This window comes from Nelumbo nucifera, chromosome 1 (genome assembly GCF_055504915.1).
Source record: "Nelumbo nucifera cultivar China Antique chromosome 1, China Antique-T2T, whole genome shotgun sequence".
In the NCBI taxonomy this organism is placed as follows: Eukaryota; Viridiplantae; Streptophyta; class Magnoliopsida; order Proteales; family Nelumbonaceae; genus Nelumbo; species Nelumbo nucifera.
This window is the reverse complement of record NC_142649.1, coordinates 34,371,405-34,396,254: the sequence shown is the minus strand read 5'-3', so window position 1 is coordinate 34,396,254 and position 24,850 is coordinate 34,371,405.

Here is a 24,850-nt window from a genome sequence, read left to right as displayed (position 1 = left end):
ACTCGTTACCTCGATCTGATCGAAGGGCTTTAAATTCTCTCCCTAACTATTTCTCGACCTCTTGTCTAAACTCTTTGAACTTTTCAAACGATTCAGACTTGTGTCTCATTAGGTACACATAACCATATTGTGAAAAATCATCGGTAACGGTGATGAAATACATGTGTTGATTCCGTGTCCTAACACTCAAGGGACCACATACATCAGTATGTATAAGGTCAAGTGTGCTTGCACATCTTTCAGGCTTACCGTTAAATGGTCGTTTCGTCATCTTGCTTTGCAGGCAAGGCTCACAAGTGGGAAGATCTTCTATAGTTAGAAAATCCAAAGGACCATCCTTTACCAGCCTTGTGATTCGGTCAACACCGATGTGGCCAAGTCGGTAATGCCACAGACATGTGGGATTAACTGTATCACGGGCTCTCTTCTTGGGGATTTCAGCCGACGTAGTTTCGGTTATGTTAGTTTTTAGAGAAGGATGTAGAACATAGAGACCGTTCTCCAGTTCCCCGTATGCGATGAATCTGCTATTTCTTTTAATAGTAATCGTATTACTAAAGAAGACAGAATAACCATCTGCACACAGTTTTGAGACAGAAATCAAATTTCTTCTTAAATTTTGTACATAAAGACAATCTTTCAGTACAATTGTTCCCTCTCTAAAAAATAACTCCACGGTTCCTATGGCCGCGGCTGCAACAGTTGCAGTAGTCCCCAAGTAGAGTATGACTTATCCTTCACTCAACCTTCTGCTTACTTTGAACCCCTGCAGTGAGTTACATGCATGAGTTGAAGCCCCGGAGTCAAAACACCTGGACGCAGAAGCTACCAATAGATTGGTTTCTATAACACAAGTTTCGAAATTACCTTTCTTGGATTTCAGGTAGGCAGGACAGTTCCTTTTCCAGTGGCCGGTTTTCTTGCAGAAGTGACAGGCATCCGATGCTTTGTCTTTCTTCTGCTTCTTGCCCTTAGTGGCTTTCTTCTAAGGCTTCTTTGCCTTCCTCTTTCTCTTGCCTGTCTTGCTAGCTTCAACAAGCATAGCTACAAGCTCAATCTTTCTAATCAGTTCTTTAGCTCTTTGTAACATATTGCTGAGTTCTTGCAAGCTGACATTCAGCTTCTTCATGTTATAGTTCATGATGATTGGATTAAAGGAAGGAGTCAAAGAATTAAGGATAGCATCTATCTGGGTCGCAAGGTCCAGCCCGAATCTAAGAACCTCTAGTTCGTTGATGTATTCCATCATCCGAAGACAATGGTCATGAATTGTTGGCACTTGGACATTTGTGCGGTCATGAACTATTTCATGACCGATTCTGCTCTTCATACATCATCCTGAGACTATCCAATATATCCTTGGCAAGTTCGATCTGATCGAATTGCCACTGTATCGGGTTGTCTAAGGAGGCAATGATGTAACACTGGGCAAGGGAATTTTTCTCCTCCCATTCCTGATAGTCTCTCATTTGGGCCTCAGAAGCCCTATCACCCGGACGCTCCGAGGCAAGATTCTTTGCCACTTTGTCTAACTTTTCAGAAGTTAGGACCAACATAAGGTTCCTGTACCAGTCGGCATAGTTTGGGCCCTTCAGCTTGTTGTCGTCAAGCAACTTTGCTAATTGTCCGTTTTCCATTTTCTGATAAAAGAGCAAACATTAGTCCACAACCTAATTTGATTCATGTTCATTACATAGATATGGATTTTAACCTACGTTCCATTTCCATTTATTCATCTCTGAGATTTCCCTCCTTTCTCAGTGATGGAGACTGCGAGTTGTCACTGGAAATGTGGGAAATCACATAGGGTGCATGGAGCCAACTATTTTAGCTACATAACCCCACCACCTTTCTGTGAAGGATCATATCCACTCATCATATGAGTTTTCCCTTTGGCCTCTATCAAACAAGGTTCAGAGCCATTTTCAGGTAAACCTTTCTATCCAGTGAGTGCTTACCCATCATATTCGTGAACACCAAGGTACCATGAGAGAGTTCCCATTTTCTGGTGAAGCCCCTCCCACATCGGTCTATGATGCCCCTATCATCTTATGAAACACTCAGACAAGCCCAACAGCAAATGGATAGCCCATTTTCTGGTGCGTTTCCTCATTACTGAAGGACCCATCCTCATGCTAATGATGGAAGGCCTTTAGAGAGTTCATCATATGAATCTCCCTAACATGCACTCATATTAGCTGGAGGGAACAGTTAATTATGCCCTAGTTTGATCTAAGTCATGTTAGACAGTTTTGTATGCCCTTAGCTTCAATCAGAATGATGTACTTTATGAGTTTATTATAAATGAATAAAGATACATATTTGATTCATGTTCCCTCGGTATGTTTCTGTGTAATACCCTTAAACTGGACACTTAATGAGACTCGTGTTAGTTTAGAATGTTCACAGCCAGTGGGTCGGTCTGGGGAGACCTATCCTAACAAGGCTGACACTGTAGTGCCACCAAGTCGATTGGGGTGGCTTGTCTCAGCTGCCAGGGTGAGACCCTAGGCACATACAGTGTAGGATTAATTGAATCTTTGAACTGGACCAGATTTCCAGTATTGCCCTGGACCTTGGAGATTGATGGGCAAAACTGGAAAGTTACACCTGACCCCTACACTCGATTATGATACTACACTAGGTGTCGGATTGGGCTGTCTTTGATGTACCAATCAGTGAGATCCTTAGCGGGGGTCAAAACCTGGGTATGTTGGGACAGTCCGAGAATTCATCTGAGTGGGTGATCATAGTGACAGGATCAGCCCCTTTGTCGGACAAAGGTAATGATCGGGGATGCACTCTCACTGATGGAAACCAAGACTGCCGGCAGCCGATTTCAACCGTTGAGATTTGTTTTGCAAAATATATTTTATATAAGATATAAAAGAATATATGTATGGTTTCTAAATTGTTTGCAAGAAGGTTTTAATTCCCGGGATCCATGTGAGTGGAGAGTGCAACACTGTTCCTTGCAGCCAAGGGAGAGGTCCTCTCTAGTCGGGCAGTGTATGATCATTATGGGCTGAGAGGTTAAGTGTAAGACCATTGAGTATAATGCCTGATGGGCTAATCTTGCATCTGCCCACAGTCCCTGGGTGTTACAAGGTGGCTTGGCCCAGGGACCACTTAGTGTAAGTGTTGGGCCCATAGAGCTCATTTGATGGGTTTCAAGGGGTACACTGTCTTCAGCAGTGCATTCGGCCAGGCCTTGTAACAAAGGCTGGGCTGAACCCATGTGGCTGATGTGTAGATCAATGCTTGGGTCCCACGCCATACAAGGAAACCCAACTGGGCAGCAATTTGGAAGGTTTTTGAGTACATAACCTTAAATGGGCCTTAAGCCCATTTCGAACTGGGCTGATTTGATCAGTCATTTAAAGGGGGCGAATTCTGAAGTGGGTCAGCTAAAAGGATTGGGCTTAGACCCTATCCACTCAGAGAGTCCAAGATCTAAATAAGATTTAGATCTGGAAACCTCCTAATTAGATTAGGAGACAGCTGATCTGATTTGCAGATAAGATAAGGATTATCCCTTATCACTAAGGGACTTCTAACCCAAATATGATTTGGATTAGCAACTCCTAATCTGATTAGGAGCTGATCCCTTTGAGATTATAAAAGGGGAAGGGGGCAGCAGCCTTTAATCAATCAACAGCATTCTTCTCTTAAAGAAAGAGAGATTGAGAGATTTCCTGCATACTGTGAATTCTCTCCTGCCGCCACCTTCTTGCCATTGCCATTCCTTCAGTTCGATCTCCAGTTCTTGGGAGCAATCAAGATTTGATCTTGATCTCAATCTTTTGGGAAAAGATTGGTTGGAGCTGTACTCACAAGCCGTCCAGTTGATTCTTGCGAAGGGTCAAGTTCTTTTGAAGAACATTGCTGATTCTGCTCCATCCTTCACTACGCCATCTTCAGTGGTATCAGAGCCATGGTTCAAATCTTGAACCAATTTGGTTCAGATCTGGTTCAGTTTATGGTTCAAGATTGATCCTTGAAAATATGATTTTCTAAATAGGGAATACGATTCCCAGTTGAAGGGAGAGATAAAATTTTTGAAATTCGCCCCTTATTCCGCAATCTTTGGGCGTCCATAGGATGGATCTCTCATCCCTTCAAGTCAAACCAAAGTGGCTCCACTGACTTTCATAAAGCCATATTTTGGTGGGCCTAAATCGGCTAGGGTTCCGCATGTAACCTCTCCATGAGGTGTGGGGCGCACCACGGAGGGAGGTCATCCAATGACCATAAGGGACACCATGGCATTGATGTGCATTCAGCCATGGTGTGCGCAAGAGCCACTGTCGATTGAGCATGGGCCAAATACTTATGGCCCATGTACGTAGCACATCACACATCCAAACATCTCATGCAGGAATAAATTGATCCAATCAATTAATTATCTATAAATCAAGATTGATCCTTGAAAATATGATTTTCTAAATAGGGAATACGATTCCTAGTTGAAGGGAGAGGTAAAGATTTTGAAATTCGCCCCTTATTCCGCAATCTTTGGGCATCCATAGTAAGGATCTCTCATCCCTTCAGTGGTATCAGAGCCATGGTTCAAATCTTGAACCAATTTGTTTCAGATCTGAACCTGCGCAAATGGGCAGAAGGTGTTCTACCTAATTTGTGCAGATATGGGTTTTGGGAAAATTTGTTCCCAAAATTAATGGGCGAATAATCTGAAATTAATTATATATAAATCTGATTGTTATTTAGAATTGTTCTTTATGATTTTCTTGATTTATGGGCTGTTCGTACAAGAGGAGATCGAAATCTTGGTTTGCGCAGGGAACCTGCAAGATTTGCAGTTTCTTGATTTATTTATCACATTTGGTCTGTAAATAATTTTTTTTGTTTTCTAGACTCAATGTATAGGTATTCGATCTGATGTAATTATTAATAGAAATAGGATTTCTATTTATTTTAATATTGGATCGAAGATAGCGGCGCAGAAAGGGAGATTTCGCAGAGAAGAAGATTTCGCAGATGGGAGAATCGCCATCTGCGATTTGCAGTTTGTGAAATTGCATTCTGTGATCTAACCTTTGTTTTGCAGGATGGATTGTGCGAACAGCCCTGATTTACTGATTGTTGTTTTTCTTTTATCAGTAATTAATTTCAGATTATTTTCTTGAATTAAAGATTTAATTAAAAATCAAACCCTAGACCCATTCGAACCAAGATTGGTTCAAACTGTTTGGACCAAATCTAGGGTTTAATCATGGCTGAAAGTCAGCCCTAATTTTCCCACTAATGGGCCTAAGGATTGATATTTAATTGAATGGTTAATTCGGCCCAACCTGTAAAGGCCCAGTTTTAAACAGTTAAAACTGCTAAAAGCCCACTTAACCCTCAAAGCTATATGGGTTGAACCGTTCGGCCCATATACCTGAATAATATTAATGGTTAATATTATGGATTTAAAATGGGCTTCAAATGGGCTTTACAGATAATTGATTGATTGGATCAATTTATCCCTGCATGTGATGTATGGATGTGTGATGTGCTACGTACATGGGCCATAAGTACTTGGCCCATGCTCAATCGATAGTGGCTCTTTCGCACACCATGACTGAATGCACATCATTGCCATGGTGTCCCTTTTGGTCATTGGATGACCTCCCTCAGTGGTGGGCCCCACACCTCATCATGAGGTCTTGTGCGGAACCCTAGCCGATTTAGGCCCACCAAAATCTGGCTTTATGAAAGTCAGTGGGAGCCACTTTGGTTTGACCTAAAGATAGAACTAGGGCGTAATTATCTGTTCCCTCCAGATGATATGAGTGCATGTGATAGGGAGATTCATATGATGAACTCTCTAAAGGCCTTCCATCATTAGCACAAGGATGGGTCCTTCAGTAATGAGGAAACGCACCAGAAAATGGGCTACCCATTTGCTGTTGGGCTTGTCTAAGTGTTTCATAAGATGATAGGGGCGTCATAGACCGATGTGGGAGGGGCTTCACCAAAAAATGGGAACTCTCTCGCGGTACCTTGGCATTCACGAATATGATAGGTAAGCACTCACTGGACAGAAAGGTTTACCTGAAAACGGCTCTGAACCTTGTCTGACAGAGGCCAAAGGGAAAACTCATATGATGAGTGGTTATGATCCTTCACAGAAAGGTGGTGGGGTTATGCAGCTGAAACAGTTGGCTTCATGCACCCTATGTGATTTCCCACATTTCCAGAGACAACCCGTAGTCTCCGTCACTGAGAAAGGAGGGAAATCTCAGAGACGAATAAATGGAAATGGATCGTAGATTAAAATCCATATCTATGAAATGAACATGAATCAAATTAGGTCGTGGACTGATGTTTGCTTTTTTATCAGAAAATGGCAATCGGATCATTTGCAAAGCTACTTGATGACAACAAGTTGAAAGGCCCAAACTATGCTGACTGGTATAGGAACCTTATGCTGGTCCTTGCTTCTGAAAAACTTGACAAAGTGGCAAAGAATCCTGCCCTGGAGCGTCCGGGAGATAGGGCTTCTGAGGCCCGAAGGAGAGACTATCAAGAATGGGAGGAGAAAAACTCCCTTGCCCGGTGTTACATCATTGCCTCCTTGGACAATCCGATACAGAGGCAATTCGATCAGATCGAACTTGCCAAAGACATATTGGACAGTCTCAGGACAATGTATGAAGAGCAAAATCGTTCTACTTGACAAAAGGTCTTGAAACAGTTCATGACCACACAAATGTCCAAGGGTCAACAAGTTCACGACCATTGTCTTCGGATGATGGGATACATCAACGAACTGGAGGCTCTTGGATCCGGGCTGGACCTTGCAACCCAGATAGATGCTATCCTTAACTCTTTGCCTCCTTCCTTTAATCCGATCATCATGAACTATAACATGAACAAGCTGAATGTCAGCTTACAAGAGCTCAGCAATATGTTGCAAAGAGCTGATGAACTGATTAAAAAGGATGAGCCTGTAGCCATGCTTGTTGAAGCTGGCAAGACAGGCAAGAGAAAGAGGAAGGCAAAGAAGCCTCAGAAGAAAGCCACTAAAAGCAAGAAGTAGAAGAAAGACAAAGCATCGGATGCCTGTTACTTCTGCAAGAAGACCGGCCACTGGAAAAGGAATTGTCCTGCCTACCTGGAATCCAAGAAAGGTAACTTCGAAACTTGTGTTATAGAAACCAATTTATTGGTAACTTCTGCGTCCTGGTGTATTGACTCTGGGGCTTCAACTCATGCGTGTAACTCACTGCAGGGGTTCAAGGTAAGCAGAAGGCTGAGTGAAGGAGAAGTCACACTCTACTTGGGGACTACTGCAACTGTTGCAGCCGCGGCCATAGGAACCGTGGAATTATATTTTAGAGAAGGAATAATTGTACTGAAAGATTGTCTTTATGTACAAAATTTAAGAAGAAATTTGATTTCTGTCTCAAAATTGTGTGCAGATGGTTATTCTGTCTTCTTTAGTAATATGATTACTATTAAAAGAAACAACAGATTCATCGCATACGGGGAACTGGAGAACGGTCTCTATGTTCTACATCCTTCTCTAGAAACTAACATAACCGAAACTACGTCGGTTGAAAACCCCAAGAAGAGAGCCCGTGATACAATTAATCCCACGTGTCTGTGGCATTACCGACTTGGCCACATCGGTGTTGACCGAATCACAAGGTTGGTAAAGGATGGTCCTTTGGATTTTCTAACTGTAGAAGATCTTCCCACTTGTGAGCCTTGCCTACAAGGCAAGATGACGAAATGGCCAATTAACGGTAAGCCTGAAAGATGTACAGGCACACTTGACCTAATACATACTGATGTATGTGGTCCCCTGAGTGTTAGGACACGAAATCAACACGTGTATTTCATCACCTTCACAGATGATTTTTCACGATATGGTTACGTGTACCTAATGAGACACAAGTCTAAATCCTTTGAAAAGTTCAAAGAGTTTAGACAAGAGGTTGAGAAACAGTTAGGGAGAGAAGTTAAAGCCCTTCGATCAGATCGAGGTGGCGAATATCCCTCTGACGAATTCAGGGACTACTTAAAGGACAATGGGATAGTATCACAATTAGCTTCTCCTGCTACACCACAACTTAACGGTGTTTTAGAGAGGAGGAATAGGACCTTATTAGATATGGTCCGGTCGCTTCTCATACACTCAGAGTTACCCACATCCTTTTGGGGTTACGCATTAGAGACTGCGATTTATGTGCTAAATCGGGTTCCAACCAAATCGGTTCCGAATACTCCATATGAACTTTGGACCGGAAAGAAACCAAGTGTCAGACACTTGAAGATTTGGGGTTGTCCAGCACACGTTAAAAGAACGAGTGCAGACAAGTTGGAATCTAAAACCAGCCGTTGCCTATTTGTAGGCTACCCAAAAGGCTCTGTAGGTTACCTTTTCTATGACCCAAGTGAGCAGAAAGTGTTCTGCAGTCGAAATGCACAATTCTTGGAAACCGACTATATCCTGGACACCCATCGTCAGGAAGAAGTTCTTGATGAGGAGAGCTCAGGAGCAGTGGGAGATGTCCCACAAGTTCCAGGTAGTGACCAACTTAGAAGATCCACTCGGGCATCCAGGCCACCAGTCCGTTATGGTTATGACCAGGATAGTTACCTGGTGGAAACCTTGACTAGTGAGGAGGATCCCGTGACTTACGCGGAAGCTATGTTGGACATAGATTCCCAGAAGTGGATGGAGGCCATGAGGGCAGAGATGGACTCAATGGAGACCAATGGAGTTTGGACTCTAGTAGATCCGCCCTCCGAGGTAAAGGCAATCGGTTGCAAATGGATTTACAAGAGGAAGAAGGGCCCCGATTGTAAAGTTGAGACCTTCAAGGCTCGTCTGGTGGCGAAAGGGTACACTCAGAAAGAGGGCATCGATTATGAGGAAACCTTTTCGCCTGTGGCCATGCTTAAATCTATTAGGATCCTGCTAGCTGTTGCAGCATACCATGATTATGAGATTTGGCAGATGGATGTCAAAACTGCATTCCTGAATGGAGATCTTACTGAAGATATCTATATGCAGCAGCCGCAAGGCTTCATTGCTGCAGGTCAGGAAAACATGGTATGTAAACTTAACAGATCCATTTATGGGCTTAAGGAAGCTTCTAGAAGTTGGAACATCCGTTTTAACTCTGCTGTCAAATCATTTGACTTCGGGCAGAATTCGGATGAACCCTGTGTCTACAGGAAGTACAGTGGGGATAAGGTTACCTTCTTGGTTCTGTATGTAGATGACATTCTACTCATTGGGAATGATGTAGGAATGTTAACTACGGTGAAAGTATGGCTTTCGCAGCAATTCTCCATGAAAGATCTTGGAGAAGCCTCCTATATACTGGGTCTTCGACTCTATAGAGATAGATCGAAGCGGATAATTGGATTATCCCAATCTGCTTATATTGACAAAATAGTCAAAAGATATAGCATGGAAAACTCCAAGAAAGGAAATGTTCCTTTCAGGCACGGAGTCACTCTCTCCAAGAAGATGTCTCCCAAGACTTCTGAGGAGATTGATGGCATGAAAGACGTTCCCTATGCCTCTGCCGTAGGGAGCATCATGTATGCCATGCTGTGCACTCGTCCTGACATTGGTCAGGCAGTGAGTGTAGTAAGCAGATTTCAGGCCAACCCAGGGCAGGAGCATTGGGCTGCTGTGAAAAACATACTTAAGTACCTTCGAAGGACAAAAGAATTTTGTCTGGTGTTCGACGGTAGCTCACTACAGATCCCGGGGTTTACAGATGCCGATTTCCAGTCAGACCCAGATGATAGAAAGTCTACATCTGGATATGTTTTCACGATAGGATCGTGTGCTGTTTGCTGAATGTCAGCGAACAGGGGTCCTAAGTAGCAAATTAATAGTCCACAACCCAAGCCGAAAGCATTGCCGTAAGTGAGGCTGCCTTATGAATGAAGGTGTTCATTCCTGAATTTGGAATTCAGCACATCACCCATTCCACTGTTGTATGACAACGCTGGACCTACGGGAGGATAGTGTAAAGAGGTAGCATCAGCGGAGAATGTGGTAGACCCATTGACAAAGCCACTATCACAGAAAGTGTTTGAGAAACACGTGGAAAGCATGGGACTCCGGCTAGTACCTGATTGGACCTAAGTGCAAGTGGGAACTGTTAGACAGTTTTGTATGCCCTTAGCTTCAATCAGAATGATGTACTTTATGAGTTTATTATAAATGAATAAAGATACATATTTGATTCATGTTCCCTTGGTATGTTTTTGTGTAATACCCTTAAACTGGAAACTTAATGAGACTCGTGTTAGTTTAGAATGTTCACAGCCAGTGGATCGGTCTGGGGAGACCTATCCTGACAAGGCTGACACTGTAGTGCCACCAAGTCGGTTGGGGTGGCTTGTCTCAGCTGCCAGGGTGAGACCCTAGGCACATACAGTGTAGGATTAATTGAATCTTTGAACTGGACCAGATTTCCAGTATTGCCCTGGACCTTGGAGATTGATGGGCAAAACTGGAAAGTTACACCCGACCCCTAGACTCAATTATGATACTACACTAGGTGTCGGATTGGGCTGTCTTTGATGTACCAATCAGTGAGATCCTTAGCGGGGGTCAAAACCTGGGTATGTTGGGACAGTCCGAGAATTCATCTGAGTGGGTGATCATAGTGACAGGATCAACCCCTTTGTCGGACAAAGGTAATGATTGGGGATGCACTCTCACTGATGGAAACCAAGACTGCCGGCAGCCGGTTTCAACCGTTGAGATTTGTTTTGCAAAATATATTTTATATAAGATATAAAAAGAATATATGTATGGTTTCTAAATTGTTTGCAAGAAGGTTTTAATTCCCAGGATCCATGTGAGTGGAGAGTGCAACACTGTTCCTTGCAGCCGAGGGAGAGGTTCTCTCTTGTCCGGCAGTGTATGATCATTATGGGCTGAGAGGTTAAGTGTAAGACCATTGAGTATAATGCCTGATGGGCTAATCTTGCATCTGCCCACAGTCCCTGGGTGTTACAAGGTGGCTTGGCCCAGGGACCACTTAGTGTAAGTGTTGGGCCCATAGAGCTCATTTGATGGGTTTCAAGGGGTACACTGTCTTCAGCAGTGCATTCGGCCAGGCCTTGTAACAAAGGCTGGGCTGAACCCATGTGGCTGATGTGTAGATCAATGCTTGGGTCCCACGCCATACAAGGAAGCCCAACTGGGCAGCAATTTGGAAGGTTTTTGAGTACATAACCTTAAATGGGCCTTAAGCCCATTTCGAACTGGGCTGATTTGATCAGTCATTTAAAGGGGTCGAATTCTGAAGTGGGTCAGCTAAAAGGATTGGGCTTAGACCCTATCCACTCAGAGAGTCCAAGATCTAAATAAGATTTAGATCTGGAAACCTCCTAATTAGATTAGGAGACAGCTGATCTGATTTGCAGATAAGATAAGGATTATCCCTTATCACTAAGGGACTTCTAACCCAAATATGATTTGGATTAGCAACTCCTAATCTGATTAGGAGCTGATCCCTTTGAGATTATAAAAGGGGAAGGGGGCAGCAGCCTTTAATCAATCAACAGCATTCTTCTCTTAAAGAAAGAGAGATTGAGAGATTTCCTGCATATTGTGAATTCTCTCCTGCCGCCACCTTCTTGCCATTGCCATTCCTTCAGTTCGATCTCCAGTTCTTGGGAGCAATCAAGATTTGATCTTGATCTCAATCTTTTGGGAAAAGATTGGTTGGAGCTGTACTCACAAGCCGTCCAGTTGATTCTTGCGAAGGGTCAAGTTCTTTTGAAGAACATTGCTGATTCTGCTCCATCCTTCACTACGCCATCTTCAGTGGTATCAGAGCCATGGTTCAAATCTTGAACCAATTTGGTTCAGATCTGGTTCAGTTTATGGTTCAAGATTGATCCTTGAAAATATGATTTTCTAAATAGGGAATACGATTCCCAGTTGAAGGGAGAGATAAAATTTTTGAAATTCGCCCCTTATTCCGCAATCTTTGGGCGTCCATAGGATGGATCTCTCATCCCTTCAAGTCAAACCAAAGTGGCTCCACTGACTTTCATAAAGCCATATTTTGGTGGGCCTAAATCGGCTAGGGTTCCGCATGTAACCTCTCCATGAGGTGTGGGGCGCACCACGGAGGGAGGTCATCCAATGACCATAAGGGACACCATGGCATTGATGTGCATTCAGCCATGGTGTGCGCAAGAGCCACTGTCGATTGAGCATGGGCCAAATACTTATGGCCCATGTACGTAGCACATCACACATCCAAACATCTCATGCAGGAATAAATTGATCCAATCAATTAATTATCTATAAAGCCCATATGAAGCCCATTTTAAATCCATAATATTAACCATTAATATTATCTAGGTATATGGGCCGAATTAGGGTTGAATGGTTCGGCCCATATAGCTTTAAGAGTTAAGTGGGCTTTTAGCTATTTTAACTATTTAAAACTAGGCCTTTACAGGTTGGGTTGAATTAACCATTTAATTAAACATCAATCCTCAGGCCCATTGGTGGGAAAATTAGGGCTGACTTTCAGCCTTGATTAAACCCTAGATTCGGTCCAAACAATTTGAACCAATCTTGGTTCGAATGGGTCTAGGGTTTGATCTTTAATTAAATCTTTAATTCAAGAAAATAATCTGAAATTAAATACTGATAAAAGAAAAACAAGAATCAGCCAAACAGGGCTGTTCGCACAATCCTTCCTGCAAAACAGAGGTTAAATCACAGGTTGTAGTTTCACAAACTGCAAATCGCAGATAGCAATTCTCCCATCTACGAAATCTCCTCCACTACAAGTTCTCCTTTTCTGTGCCATCATCTTCGATCCAAAATAAAATAAATAGAAATCCTAATTTCTATTAATAATTAAAACAGATCGAATACCTATACATTCAGTCTAAAAATAATTAAAAATAAAATATATTTTACAGACCAAATGTAACAAAATAACCCATAATCTGCAAAATCGCAGGTTCCCTGCGCAAATCAAGATTTCGATCTCCTCTTGTACGAACAGCCCATAAATCAAGGAAATCATAAAGAACAATTCTAAACAATAATCAAATTTATATAAAATTAATTTCAGATTATTCGCCCATTGATTTTGGGAACAAATTTCCCAAAACCCATATTTGTGCAAATCGGGTAGAACGCCTTCTGCCCATTTGCGCAGGTTCAGATTTGAAACAAATTGGTTCAAGATTTGAACCATGGCTCTTATACCACTGAAGGAAGAGATACATCCATCATATGGATGCCCAAATCTTGCGGAATAAAGGGGCAAATTTCAAAAATTTTTCTCTCCCTTTCAACTAGCAATCGCATTCCCTATTTAGAAAATCATATTTTCATTGATCAATCTTGAACCATAAACTGAACCAGATCTGAACCAAAAGTAGTAGGAGAAGATTATACCTAATACGGAGAAGTAATATCTCCCAACGAAGGTGTTCACGCCCAAGGAAGGATCCAAAGACTGCTCCCACTGAAGATCGCGTAGTGCAGGATGGAACAGAATCAACAGTATTCTTCTCCAGAATTCTGTCCTTCTCAAGAAACAGCAAGATGGCACGTGAGCACAGCTTCCTATCTATTCTTTCTCAAAGAATTGATGTCAAGATCGAATCTTGACTTTTCCCACAACTGGAGATCGAACTGGCAAACAGGGCGGCAAGAACAAGGAGGCGGCAAGAAAGAATTCTGCAGGGTTGCTTAATTCTTTCTTCTGTGTCTTTCAGCACTCAAGAGAATGTGAGTATGTCTGTTCTAAAGGCTGTCGCCCCCTCCTTAATTGTAACCCAAAAAGTTCAACTCCTAATCCAATTAGGAATTGCAGATCCAAATCTTATTTGGATCAAAACATCTCTTTAGGTGATAAGGATTAACCCTTATCTTACCTGTAGGTTAGATTAGCTTTCTCCTAATCTCATTAGGAGGTTTCTAGATCTGAATCACATTCAGATCTGGACTCTATGAGTGGATAGGGTCAAGACCCTATCCTATCTACTAATCCATCTCAAAATTTGCCCCATATTTAACTAATTAAATAGCCCAGTTCGAAATGGGCTTTAGGCCCATTAAGCTTATGTGCTCACTTAACCTTCCTAACTGTTGCCCAGTTGGGCTTCCTTGTATGGTGTGGGACCCAAGCATTGATCTACACATCAGCCACATGGGTTTGGCTCAGCCTTTGTTACATGGCCTGGCCAAATACATTGTTATGGACAGTGCACCCCTTGAAACCCATCAAATGGGCTCTATGGGCCCAACACTTGCCATAAGTGGCCCCTGGGCCAAACCACCTTGTAACACCCAGGGACTGTGGGCAGATGCAAGATTAGCCCATTAGGTATTATCCTCAATGGTCTTACACTTAACCTCTCATCCCATAATGATCATACACTACCCGACAAGAGAGGACCTCTCCCTCAGCTGCAAGGAAACAGTGTTGCACTCTCTACTTATATGGATCCCGGGAATTAAAACCTTTTTGCAAACCTTTTAGAAACCATAATATATATACTTTTATATCTCATATAAAATATACTTTGCAAAACAAATCTCAACGATTGAAATCGGCTGCTGGCAGTCTTGGTTTCCATCAGTGATAGTGCACCCCCGATCATTACCTTTGTCCGACAAAGGGGTTGATCCTGTCACTATGATCACCCACTCAGATGAATTCTCAGACTGTCCCAACTGACCCAGGTTTTGACCCCCGCTAAGGATCTCACTGATTGGTACATCAAAGATAGCCCAATCCAACACCTAGTGCAGTATCATAATCGAGTCTAGGGGTTGGGTGTAACTTTTCAGTTTTGCCCATCAATCTCCAAGGTCCAGGGCAATACTGGAAATCTGGTCCAGTTCAAAGATTCAATTAATCCTACACTGTATGTGCCTAGGGTCTCACCCTGGCAGCTGAGACAGGCCACCCCAACCGACTTGGTGGCACAATAGTGTCAGCCTTTTCAGGATAGGTCTCCCTAGACCGACCCACTGGCTGTGAACATTCTAAACTAACACGAGTCTCATTAAGTGTCTAGTTTATGGGTATTACACAGAAACATACCAAGGGAACATGAATCAAATATGTACTTTTATTCATTTACAATAAACTCATAATGTACATCATTTTGATTGAAGCTAAGGGCATACAAAACTATCTAACACAGGGTAATACTAGAAATCTGGTCCGGTTCAAGGATTCGAGTAATCCCATACTGCATGTGCCTTGGGTCTTACCCTGGTGGCCGAGACAGGCCATCCCAACACTTGGCGGCACACCAGTATCAGCCTTGGCAAGATAAATCTCCGCAGACTTATCCAATGGTTGTGAACATTTAAAAGTAACACGTGTCTCATCAAGTGTCCAGTTTTAGCGTCTTACACAGAATTATACCAAACAACATGAATCAAACATGCACTTTATTTATTTACACTAAATATCAAAAGTACATCAAATCGGATGGAAGCAAAGGGCTTACAAAACTGTCTAACAGAAGGTACTTAAGTATGTTTCTCACAGCAGTCCAATGCTCCTGCCCTGGGTTGGCCTGGAATCTGCTTACCACACTCACTGCTTGAGCGATGTCATGATGAGTACACAGCATGGCATAAATGATGCTCCCTACGACTGAGGCATAGTGAACGTCCTTCATGCCCTTAATTTCCTCGGGAGTCTTGGGAGACATGCCATTGGAGAGAGTGACTTCATGCCTGAAAGGAACATTTCCTTTCTTGGAGTTCTCCATGTTGTATCTCTTAACTATCTTGTCAATATAAGCAGATTGGGGTAATCCTATTATCCTCTTTGATCTATCTTTATAGAGTCGAAGACCCAGTATATAGGTGGCTTCTCCAAGATCTTTCATGGAGAATTGCTGTGAAAGCCACACTTTCACCGTGGTCAACATTCCTACATCATTTCCAATGAGTAGAATGTCATCCACATACAAAACCAAGAACGTGACCTTATCCCCACTGGATTTCCTGTAAACACAGGGCTCATCCGGGTTTTGCTCAAAGTCAAACCTTTTGACGATAGAGTCAAACCGGATGTTCCAACTCCTAGAAGCTTGCTTAAGTCCATATGGATCTATTTAATTTACATACCATGTGTTCCTGACTTGTAGCTATGAAACCTTGCGGTTGTTGCATGTAGATATCTTCACTAAGATCTCCATTCAGGAATGTAGTTTTGACATCCATTTGCCAAATCTCATAATCATGGAATGCTGCTACAGCTTGCAGGATCCTAATGGATTTAAGCATGGCCACCGACGTAAAGGTTTCCTCATAATTGATTCCCTCTTTCTGAGTGTACCCTTTCACCACAAGATGAGCCTTGTAGGTCTTAACCTTACCATTGGGGCCCTTCTTCCTCTTATAGATCCATTTGCAACAATTGCTTTTACCCTAGGGGGCGGATCTAATAGAGTCCAGACTCCATTGGTCTCCATCAAGTCCATCTCAGCTCTCATGGCATCTACCCACTTCAAGGAATCTATGTCCAACATAGCTTCCGTATAAGTCACGGGATCCTCCACACTGGTCGTAGCTTCCACCAGGTAACTATCCTGGTCACAGCCGAAATGAACTGGAGGCCTGGAAACCCGAGTAGATCTTCTAGGATGGTCATTACCTAGAACTTGTGGGACATCTCCCACTGCCCCTGAGCTCTTCTCATCAAGAACAACTTCCTAACGATGATTGTTTAGGATATAATCATCTTCCAAGAAATGGGCATTTCGGCTACAGAACACCTTCTGTTCTCTTGGGTCATAGAATAGGTAACCCATAGTGCCTTTGGGGTAGCCTACGAATAGGCAACGGCTGGTCTTGGATTCCAATTTGTCCGCACTCGTTCTTTTAACATTTGTCCGCACACCTTTAGAACCCAAGCCAGTCCTTGCGTCAAAGATAAATGATTCTTTTCAGTGAGAGAAGTAAAGAGTGATATAAAGAATCAGAGAATTGAAATTCTTACCTGAAACAGTTGATGGATTCTTCCTATAGTAGCACCCGAACCAGTTGATGATTTTTGAGAAAATATGAAATGAAAGAGAAGAGGAGGGTTTTGTGAGTGAAAACAAGCAATGAAGCAAATAAGAAACGAGAAAGAAAAATAAAGAGGAGAAGTTAAAGAAGAGAAGAGAGTTTCGAAACTAAAATAGAAAGAGAAGAGTGGTTTCAGGGACGGGAGGAAAAGACAAATAGAAACACCGCGGGTCCCAAAAACAATGTATTTGGCCACAGTGATTGTTGACCGTAGCTAAAAGGAAATTTCATGCAATAAGTAATTATGAAATTATTAATAATTTAATATCATTAATTGTTATTGTTATTCATTAGTAATGAAATAATTAATTATTAATTATTAATCGTATTTATTTATTTTAATAATTTCTTTATTATTAATTTCCATGCATTACATGAATTTCTAATCATTTTAGTAAATATTTCAATATTTATTAATTTTTATCTTTTTATTAAAATATTTTTTACTTTATTAATTTTAAATATATTTATTATTCTATAATCAATTTATAGTCACCAATAACTAAAAAAAGTAATAAACAATGCAAGTGGAATTTTGTTATGTCTTATTGAACCAATGTTTTTGAACCGTTGTTGACCCAAACGTTCGGACCATTCGGACTGAAAACTGTCTAGGCAACTGGTTCCATTTTACCCCAAACCTGGTCTTTTGTCAAAAACTATTGAATTAGTCAACGAACCATTGACCCAAATAGTTTGACTGTTGAATCGTTTGACCTGGAGAATGGTTTGCGGTTTATTAAATAAGAGACAAATTTGAATGAAAAGAGAAATCTCTCAAATCTCCGATCTAAGATCTATTGGAGAGAGAGAGATCAGTTGAGGGAGATCTTAGATCTAAGATCTAGAAGACTAAGATCTGGAAGAGAAGGCTAAGAGTCTGAAAGAGAAGGCTAAGAGATCAGTGAGAGAGATCTGGAAGAGAAGGCTAAGAGTCTAGATGACAGATCTGAGACTGAGAGAAATCTCAGATCTAACATTGCTGCCGCTGTAGTTCGTCGTCGTCGTCGATGCAACAGCCGACCTCCTCCTCCCCCTCCTCCTTCTTCTTCTTCTCTCTTCTCTCTCTTCTAAACTCTCTCAACCATCAACAGTCTCTCATTCTCAAACAGTGAAACCCTTTTTCTCTTCTATTTATATGCATCTTATCCTAATATTCCAATCTAATGGGTAAGATGACATATCACCATTTATCATATTTAAACTGATTGAACCGTTTGACCCAGACGGTCGAACCACTAACCTGAAAACCGATGGCTAGAACTTGATGAGAATAAAATTTATCATATTTTTATCCCCAAATATTCAGTCTTTTATACTGAATTAGTACTTATTTGGACTCATATTTCTTGTATTTCGGTTCAGGGCATAAAAGAAGGCATCAGGAGAAAAGCAAGGCAAATCGGATGATTTTTCACAGTTTCGGCACTGTTTAGTAATCTGGGCCTAACTCTCGTATCCGAAATTCGATTGGGCTGATTCAAGACTCACTGGAAAGATAAGAGAAAAAGCTACAAATTTTATGTTTTGGGCATTTGCAGATTCGGCCTGAATCATAGTCAAAGCCAGGCCCGAAGTCAGGACAAATTCGCAAGAAGGCCCAATTCGCAGCTGAAGCCCAACTTGCAAAAAAGCCTTGCAGCAGCCCAATTTGCAGAGGAAGCCTAATACGAATGCAAGAACAAGAAACTGAGAAGAGTCCTATCAGATTTAAATTTGTGATGTAATCCTAGAAAGATAAAGAGATTGAGTTCACTAGATAAAGAGATCAGAATAGGATTAGATTAGGACTTTCTAATTTTGAGGATAATCTCCTAAAAGGAGTTGGAGAGACCCCCTCCTCCTAAAGCTATATAAAGGGGGGGGGGGGGGGACCAGTTTTAGGCATCAAGAAGCAGAGGAGCAATCAGTCAAGAAAGCAAGAAGACTGCCAGAAGAAGGTGGCTGCAAGGAGAAGAGGAGACCTCAACTCTAAGGGTGACACCATGAGTTCTTTCTTTCCTCTTGTTTATTTTATTTCCTCTAGTATGAACTGATATATTTGTAGCTAGGACTATGGAAAGCCTAATCATAACAATGAATATATTTTTATACTGATTTATCCAAGATCGTGATTTCCATATAGTCTGTGAGTTATCTTGCTTAATGCTATTAGGAGTGACCATCTCTTAATTGATTAGGTTTATGTAAATGAATCGAGAGAGGAATTCATATAGCAGACCACATAATTCATTGTGTGAATTGAATGGTATATAGGGGTATATACACATGATTCATCTGAATGCAATAGTTTTTCCTTGAACTTAATGCACTTCTACCTTGAGAACTCTAGTCGAGAGATCGAAGGGTTACCTGATAGAAGTAGTTTTAGTATATCTCGAGAGAGAATATTAAATAAAATTGGAAAGACTTCAGCTTATGGGAATGACAAATTATCTTAGGTAATCTCATACATTAATATTCATTGGAATGGTTAGGTGGACCAAAAGTCCTAGCAAATTCAATCAATCATTACATACTTCAGCATTGGTTACTTCTGCTCTTGTTTTCTTTTTCTGCTTTTCATTAGTTTTTATCTTCAAATCTGAAATTCGATTGTCCAAATAATTAAGGAAGGCTGTAATTCTAATACTTATTTTGTTAAATCCTCGTGGGAACGATATTTTTATACTACTTGATAACTAGTGCACTTGCTAGGGTTATAATTATAGCTATCAAACAGTTTATTTTCGGGTCGGTTTTTAAAACCTTGTTTTGAACTATCGTAGTATGACCTAGATGGTTGGACCATTTGGTCGAGGAACTGTCCAGGCAACCAGTTCCATTTTACCCCAAAACTTGGTCCTTGGCCAAAAATCATTGAATCAGTCAATAAGCCGTTAACCTAGGCGATTAATGCATTAACCCATTTGACCCATTCAAAGATTTTGGCCTTTTTTAATTTTTGAACTTTTTTGTCAGAATGGGTCATTCGTTTGAACTGAATGGTTGAACCATTGACCCAAAAACAGGTGGCTAGAACAGTTCCAATTCCGGGTCATTTTTTAAAACATTGATTTCATCAAAATTCACCAAGGGTTTTGATTGGTCAAAGCCTTTTCAATATCATATCTTTTGGGCAATATAAATTTTTCCATAATTATAAATAGCTTTAATTTTAGTCATTAACATGATGGCTATAAGTACTAATAAATAGAATCCGTAGTTATAATTATAAATAATTTGTACCTATAGGTACAGAGATCTTTAGGCACCAACAAAATGATTGTAGTTGTAAGTTATTTTTTGGTTTTCGAACATATAGCTACGGATACCTAAAACTATGGCTATAGGTGTCTTTTAGCCACAGACCATTAACTTTTAGCCATGAACAAACCGTTCGTAGCTAAAGTTTATTTTATAGCTACGGACATGAGATCATTCGTAGCTATATCCCATCTTCTAGCTACGGTTTTTATGTCTGTAGCTACAGTTCGATAGCTATAGAACAATTTTCTTGTAGTCCAATTAATTATTTTGCTGAAAGTTGACGTTAGGTGATGTTTGGTTTGAAGGAAAAGGTAGGGAAAGGAAGGAAAAGATAGTGAAACCATTACAATCTTTGTATAGGTTTCCTTACCTTTCCCTTCCTTTCGCTGCTTTTTCCTTCAAACCAAACTCAGCATAAATGGATGTACCTGAGTATTCCCTTTCTAGTAGAGAAAAAAAAAATATTCAACATTATCAAATGTCCCAATACACCATGGCTAATTGGCTATGCAATGCCACTGTACCAAACACAACCTATTTGTGAAAACAATTTGAAATGATACAGATTGTGTTTGGTATCATTGCTCCTTCTATCAAAGATGTTTGGGGTTCATCAATAAAATTTTTTTATAAAACAGGCCACTACTTGCATTAAAAAAATTCATTTTGGTATTAAATGCAAGTACTATTGCCACTTCTTCAAGAAACCCTAAATTTGATATTTCTATCATAAATGTCAACACCAATCCCATGCATAAGTGGTTATCTAATGTGATACCAAGGCATACGGCAAACATACGTGAATACTTAGAGTTGCTTGAAAGTTTAAACCATCTAACTCATGGAATTAAGGCTTAGAGCATGTTCATTTCCACTTAACTCTTATCTCTTTAGGCTATATTTGTTTGAAGTGTAAATTCAAAATTTACACCATAGAAAAAATGAACCCATTTAGTGACCAGTGGAAATTAAAACCAGTTATTTTTAAAATTTACACCTACCTTGTTTGGTTTTCAAGGTGTAAATTTGATGAGATGGTATAGAGGAGGAGAAGACAATATACAAAGGAGGAGGGAAGAAAGGGAAGAAGAAGAAGAAAAAGGAGGAGGTGAAGAGAGAAAGAGAGAACGAAAGAGAGATAGATGGTCGTTCCCATCGAACTCGATCCTCCTCTGCATCTCCGATGCTCTTTTGTGGATAAGACTTTTATAGAGAAGGAAAGGATTGGAGTATTAAAAGGAAAAGAAAGAGATCACTCTCTGTTCTGGATCCTCTCCAGCTCTCCCTTCGGAAGTGGGTTCAAATCTGCCGCTGCAACTGGTTGCAGTGGCAGTGATGGAAAGAGAAAAAAAATGGGGGGAAGAGGAAGAAGAAGAAAGAAGGAGAAGAAAGAGATCACTTGCAACGGAGTCAGCCGCAGCCAGAGGGGCTGACTGGACTAGCACTTTTTCTTCCTTCGGGGTCCTCTCTGGCTCTCCCTTCGGAGGTGGGTAAAGATCTGCCACTGCAACTGGTTGCAGCGGCGGTGACAGAAAGAGAGAAAAAAAGGGGGATGAAGAAGAAGAGAGAAGGAGAAGAGAGAGGAAGAAAGAGTGGTTAATTTTACATTGATAATTTTGATGTATATATTGCATCAATTATCGATGTAAAGAAAATTCAATATGAAATTTTACACTGATTTTTGGTGTAAAATTACATGTTTACCAAATGCATGTAAAATCAAACTGGGGTGTAAAGTTTACCCCAGTTCGATTTTCCAGTTGCAGCGGCGGTGACAGAAAGAGAAAGAAAAAATGGGGGATGAAGAAGAAGAGAGAAGGAGAAGAGAGAGAAAGAAAGAGCGGTTAATTTTACATTGATAATTTTGATGTATATATTGCATCAATTATCGATGTAAAGAAAATTCAATATGAAATTTTACACTGATTTTTGGTGTAAAATTACATGTTTACCAAATGCATGTAAAATCGAACTGGGGTGTAAAGTTTACCCCAGTTCGATTTTCCACCCCAAACAAACATAGCCTAAGAGAAAAATGGGTGTTCATTTTCTCTTATATCTTACCTCTTAACGAGAAATCTTACAACATTTTGTTTCCAATGATATCTTCAAAACACAAACAAAAGTTCTCATATATAGGGTTAAAATGGATATTAATTTGACAATTTTCAGAATGCAAAACAATCTCTACATTCAATATTATGGGAAAAGAAATGTTCACCAATACCATTATACCTCTTAATATAATTATTACACTTTCAAACGTTAGACATTAAAACAAAAGAACAGGCCCATACAATGCTCGATTGGAAGGAATATAGATGTAAGTACATAGAGCACAAAATGATGTATTTTATATTATTTTGTATGCACATACACATTTGTATTTATAATGCTTCCAAATTTAGTCTAAGCATTTAATTTGGAGATTCCAATTATGTATTTATTGTTTCAAATGATGTTTGTCAGTTCTAATAAAGTTTGTAAAGGACATGTGAATTGCACTAAAGTATTGACGGTGAAAAATGGATGCATATGTTAAGCTAAAATAAACTAATGTAAGAAGTGAAGGGATGAGAGATCCATCGTATGGGCGCCCAAATCATGCGGAATAAGGTGGACAAATTTCAAAAAAAATTCTCTCCCTTTCAACTGGGAATCGCATTCCCTATTTAGAAAATCATATTTTCAAGGATCAATCTTGAACCATAAACTAAACCAGATCTGAACCAAGGCAGTAGGAGAGGATTATACCTGATATAGAGAAGTAATATCTTTCAATGGAGGTGTTCACACCCAAAGAAGGATCCAAAGACTGCTCCCACTGAAGATGGCGCAGTGTAGGATGGAGCAGAATCAGTAGTGTTCTTCTCCAAGAACCTAGTCCTTCGCAAAAAATAGCAGGATGGCACGTGAGCACAGCTACCAATCAGTCCCTTCACAATGAATTGATATCAAGATCAAATCTTGATTTATCCCACTGAAGAGGAGGTCGAACTGGCAGGTGAGGCGACAGTAGGAAGGAGGCGGCAAAAGAGTATTTTTGCAGGTATGCTCAATTCTCTCTTCTATGATTTCAGCTCTAAAGACTTGCAGTGATCTGATGATCTTGTAATGATCTAAAGGCTGCCGCCCCTTCCTTCTTTTGTTACACTAAAGGATCAGCTCCTAATCACATTAGGAGTTGCTGATCCAAATCATATTTGGATCAGACATCCCTTTAGGTGATAAGGATAAACCCTTATCTTATCTGCAGATTAGATCAGCCTCTTCCTAATCTCATTAGGAGGTTTCCAGATCTAAATCACATTCATATCTACACTCTCTGAGTGGATAGGGTTCAGACCATATCCTATCTGCTAATCAATCCCAGAGTTTGCCCCATAATTAACTACTTAAATTAGCCCAGCTCGAAATGGGCTTTAGGCCCAATAAAGTTATATGCTCACTTAGCCTTCCTAACTGCTGCACAGTTGGGCTTCCTTGTATGGCGTGGGACCCAAGCAATGATCTATACATCAGCCACATGGGTTCAGCCTAGCCTCTGTTACAAGGCCTGGCCGAATACACTGTTATGGACAGTACACCCCCTGAAACCCATCAAATGGGCTCTATGGGCCCCAACACTTACCCTAAGTGGTCCCTGGGCCAAGCCACCTTGTAACACCCAGGGACTGTGGCAGATGCAAGATTATCCCATCAGGTATTATCCTTAATGATCTTACACTTAACCTCTTAGCCCATAATGATCAAACACTTCTCGACAAGAGAGGACCTCTCCCTTGGCTGCAAGGAACAGTGTTGCACTCTCTACTTATATGGATCCCGAAAATTAAAACCATCTTGTAAACATTTTGGAAACCGTTATATATATATACTTTGATATCTAAAATATATTTTGCAAAACAAATCTCAACGATTGAAATTGGCTGCCGGCAGTCTTGGTTTCCATTAGTGAGAGTGCATCCCCGATCATTACCTTTGTCCGACAAAGGGGCTGATCCTGTCACTATGATCACCCACTCAGATGAATTCTCAAACTGTCCCAACATACCCAGGTTTTGACCCCAGCTAAGGAACTCACTGATTGGTACATCAAAGACAGCCCAATCCGACATCTAGTGCAGTATCATAATCGAGTCTAGGGGTCGGGTGTAACTTTCCAGTTTTTCCCATTAATCTCAAGGTCCAGGGCAATAATGGAAATCTGGTCCAGTTCAAAGATTCAATTAATCCTACACTGCATGTGCCTTGGGTCTCACCTTGGCGGCTGAGACAGGCAACCCCAACCGACTTGGTGGCACATCAGTGTCAGCCTTATCAGGATAGGTCTCCCAGACCGACCCACGGGCTGTGAACATTCTAAACTAACACGAGTCTCATTAAGTGTCTGTTTAAGGGTATTTTTCAGAAACATTGAAGGGATGAGAGATCCATCCCATGGATGCCCAAAGATTGCGGAATAAGGGGCGAATTTCAAAAAAATTTCTTTCCCTTCAACTGGGAATCTTATTCCCTATTTAGAAAATCATATTTTCA